Source organism: Pecten maximus, chromosome 8 (assembly GCF_902652985.1).
Source record: "Pecten maximus chromosome 8, xPecMax1.1, whole genome shotgun sequence".
Taxonomy (NCBI): Eukaryota; Metazoa; Mollusca; class Bivalvia; order Pectinida; family Pectinidae; genus Pecten; species Pecten maximus.
Window position 1 is genome coordinate 25,455,507 of NC_047022.1, and position 4,824 is coordinate 25,460,330.

General features: G+C 39.1%; 1 pseudogene; it reads right to left on the reverse strand.

Moving 5' to 3' along the window:
* Positions 1 to 2,270: 2,270 nt before the first annotated feature.
* LOC117332231 lies at positions 2,271 to 4,380 on the reverse strand (annotated as a pseudogene).
* Between the last annotated feature and the right edge of the window lie 444 nt (positions 4,381 to 4,824).

Below are 4,824 nucleotides of genomic sequence, written 5' to 3' on the forward strand. Positions count from 1 at the left end.
AAAATGTGGTGATAAATGTAAACAAACATCATATTAAACAATAAGAAAAAAAAATAAAAGGAATGGGTCCCACTGTGTTGGACGGGCTACTAACCGATGCCTATTCACGGGCGCGATCCCACTACTATTTGACACGGGGACTTTTGCCTGCTGTGTTTCCACCCTGGGCCGATTCGTCCCTCCTTAGTCAACCTGGTCACACTGGGCTCCCCCGATGTCGCCATATTGATGCCAAACTTAGTGCGGACGCCCGATCGACATAGAGCACCTGATAGCAGGACCCCCGCCCTCAAACAATCCACCACACCAAGCCTCCAGGTAGCTGGATTACAGGAGCACGCCACAACTCCCAGCGAAAGATTTACCAACATTTATAAATTAAGAAGTTTCCAACGATATGAGGCATGTTGCACCGACTTTATCAAACACAATATTTATTTTTATTTTTTCATTTGTATGTATTTGTTGTGGGGTATAATTATTAACTGCATTAGTAAAAATTCTATAGTTAGAATGAAAATCGGTACTGTACAGATCACTTCCGTGTTTGTAATGGAAGCATGCGCATGCGTCATTGGTAATTCTTAGACTTGTCCAAGTCCGAATTTGAACGATCTGTAAGCTCAGTACTTCATGTTAGCTCAGAAGTTTTATACCCCAATCATCTCGACTCCACCTAGTTTGAAATTTTGGATCACACATGTATCTATACAAATTACGTCCCTGAATACTAACAGGTAGCAGATGATGTATTATGATGATTGATACAAGAATTTCGTTGAACTTGCTGTGACAGCGTTTTAAATTTTAAACTGATTAATTGTCAGAAAGATGCATAAAACCAGAGACATATATACAGTATATATATATATGTCTCTGATAAAACGATACCCATCGTGTAGAAATTATACTAATCACGACAACTTATATAATAAAGAAAATGAACGCTAATAGCGACAGAACCCTGAAATAATTTCTCCGGTATGTTTGAATTTAGAAGATAAAATGCACCGTGGAGAAGGTTAACGGACTTGGAGAGCGCATGACTTGCGTCCCCTTGCGCGGCGACGCACTCGGAGGGAGCGCGAAGCGTGAATATGGCGAGAGATACGAGCATGAACTTTATCGATCCGATCTCATCATTAATGTGCCTTAGCTTGAGCAAATCGCGAATCCTTCGCTGAAATAAACACCGCACAACGATAGATTGATTGAAATTAAATTAGCTATCGATATCTCTCTCCGTGATCGGATCGAAAAAGTTCATACTCGTATCTCTCGCCATATTTTGTGTAATTTCAAAATGAACTTGTCATTAGATTACTGCAGGTAGGGCGTAAGAATTGTACCTGCTGCCCCCATTGCATGATCGTAAGAGGCGACTAAACTTGGGATCTTATCTTTTCTCTTCTTTCTTAACAACTTTCTTCTTCCTAATGTCTCCCTTGACAATGCCTCACTTTTGGCCTTTAGTTGAGCGTTCGCCACTGTGAGGAAGGCTTTGGGTTCTGTCCCCTGGCCGAGACATACCAGAGTCTTTAAAAATGGTACTTGCTGCTCTTGCTTAGCGCTCAGCATATTTGGAGTGGAACGACTGGTTCGCCCGTTGTCAGTATAATGTGACCGGGTGGGGTGTCCTGCTGGGTGTCTTTGACAGTAGGCTTCAGTGAGGTAACACTATAAATCGGCAAAAGTTCCGGCCTATCATAAGGAGACTTAATTAACACGAACATACCGCAGCCTCCCAAAACACACATACGCACTCGCCACACGCATACATGTCGCACGCACGGGAGGCCGTCCTTAAATTACCTTAGCTGTTAATAGGACGTTAAAAAAAATAAACCAAACCAAACCAAATCATTAGATTACAATGTGAGAATTCTTGCTGAATGGCCATCAGAGAACCGCCAGCTTTTAACACGATGTTACGTCGTGTGTGATTGTGATTAGATAATAAACCTAGGTAAAAAGGCGAGCATTAAATATAACAATATTAATATAATCATAACGACGCTTTATATACATGTACAATGTACATATATTTGCGTGAAAAACAACAAATTTTATATATGATATAAAATGTATTTAGGACGGATATATGCAGCCTGTGTGTTGTGTTATATCAATATTTAAAAATCTTTCGATACCATTGTATTCAAATGTAACATTATAAAAAGCAAGCCATCAAGTGGATTTCATCAATCATCACAGCTTTCAATTAATCAAATTAACTGAGTAAGAACGGGATGTTGTTTTAAATTTAAATATTATAACAACTTCTGGTTAATCAGTAGACTTCTACACTTCCTCACCAGTCGGATAAGTACTAGCCCCTCCTTGTCAGCCTCCCCACCACACCCCCTTTGGGGTGCCTCACGATTACCCTGAGGAGCACCACTGTGGCATTTGGTCATGATAGGTGAAGTTACACTGTTTCTGAAATTCCCTCAGTTTATATTCGTGTTCCTCCACGTCAGCCATGTTGTTGCTGTCCATCCACTTCAGATTATCCACATCCCTGACAGACGACTGATTTTTCCTCTTCTCCAGCTATAGTTTCTGGCAGAAACTCTTTTTCTCTGTTTCTCATCCTCGTCTTTATATTTTTCTGCATCGGCTACTATTTTCTCGACGTCCTCCTTACTCAACCTTCCTCTGTCGTTGGTGATGGTGATTTTCTTGGATTTCCCCGTACTTTTGTCCTCGGCCGACACATTGTGTATACCTTTAGCATCGATGTCAAATTGGACCTCGATCTGTGGAACACCTCGTGGTGCTGGAGGTATACTGTTAAGTTCGTACCTAGTTGCATGGTTATTATCCTTTGTCATAACTCGTTCTCCCTCAAACAATTTGATACTGACACCTGGCTGGTTATCGGAATATGTGGTAAATGTCAGGCGTGGATCCAGGATTTTCGAGAAAAAAAACGGGGGGGGGGGGGGGGGCGGCGGCAGTAATTTAGTGCTAATGCGAGGGGTCTGGGGGCCGCCAAGGCAATTTTAAGGCTATACAAAAATTCCTCCTCCTGGTTGGAATTCTCTAGTATTCCTTTTCGATAAGCTTCCTCATTACCCCTCCTGCTGTTTCTATTCCGAGGGACAGAGGGGCCACGTCCAATAGAAGAACGTCCTTAGCACGGCAGCCTGAACAGCGCCATACGCTACAGCTTCGTCAGGATTGATGGACTTAATTGTTAAGACATTCATGAAATCTTCCAGCATTTTTTTTATCTTTGGTATACGTGTGGATCCACCAACCAAGACGATATCGTGGATTTTCGATTTGTCTATCTTGGCATCACGAAGTGCCTTTTCCACAGGTTCTAGAGTAGAACGGAATATGTCGACACACAAGTCTTCAAATCTGGCTCTCGTGGTTTTTTTTTTAAGTCAATCCCCTCAAAAAGGGAATCAATTTCGATACTTGCTTCACTACTGCTCGCGGTGCGAAGTCTTCTAAGGCCCTGCTGTTTTTACTCATATCCTTGCCATGTCCGTCTTTTTAGGTAAAAACGAAAGTAGACATGTATATCGATCGTTAGGTATAGTTATCACAAAGGATTTTATGACATTTGTGTTATTAGCGGACATTGATTTAACATTTCAATTCCATAAACCGGATTATTCAACTTCACAAACTTTTTGTAATTTGTTTTGTTAAGTTATTTTATGCATGATATAGATCTACATGTTAAATTTTAATTTGTTATTAAAAATTGCAAGAGAAGATGTTAATTTAAAAAAATTTTTTTTTTTTTTTTTTTTTGTCAATACGTGTCAAGTATCAGTGAAACCATTTCAATCCGACTCGAAGTTAACACATGTCTCTTGCTGCTTGAAATATGTTTTAGTTATTTTATTTTTTTAACCTTTCTTTCCTGTTGTAAAGTGTCGTTCTTAATGAGAACTACACATAAAAAGATCGAATTTCAATTAATTAATTGAAGATCAGAGACTTGTATATCAGGTCTCTGTGAAGATGTAGAAAACAGCTACAGCTGTGTGTAGCACGAATTTGGCTAGCAAAAAATTTCTTTTGAATTTGTTTATAACCTAATCGAAAAAAAATATTCATATTACTATACCATGATTATTCGTTGTTCCGACAACAATTTTAACATTACCGGAAAGTCGGAACATTAAATCTGAGTGGATACAATTTTTACTTCCTAAGAACAGAGACCTATATATATAGGTCTCTGCTAAGAATTAGATATTTTTTGCATTTGCCATTTTTTTTAAAAATGGTCTGACAGCAGTAATAAGCACATTATTGATATATACGACGAGGGGAAATATTGAGTTAATTTAAGATGCTAGGCCTAGTCAGAGACCTACAGTAGTAGACACCTTCGTGAGATGGGGTCAGGAACATTGTTGTACCTAGTAGACACCTTAGAATTAATCTAGATCTAAGTACGCACGCATCATGTTGGGGAGAGTTGGGAGAACTGTGACAACCTTTCTGTATAAGAAGAACTATGTTTTTAAACGTTCAAAAAGTTTGATTCATAAATCTTTCTGAGTGGAAAGGTTAAAAGGTCCTTTCTGTAAAATGGGCAGGTACAATATCTTCCAATCAAAATACTAATTTGAAATTAATCCGCATACCTGATCTATGCAAAAATAGTGCTTATTTGTAAGCCATTGTTTTGGTAGGAGAGCGGGGAAATTACCACAAACTCATGAATTGTAATGTCTTAGGAATCATAGCAACATTCTTAATACATATCCATAACAATATCAACAATTTGTTTGCAGTGGTTTACCATTTGTTTACTGTGAAGGAACTTCCGGTAAGGTTGTATAGACGTCAAAA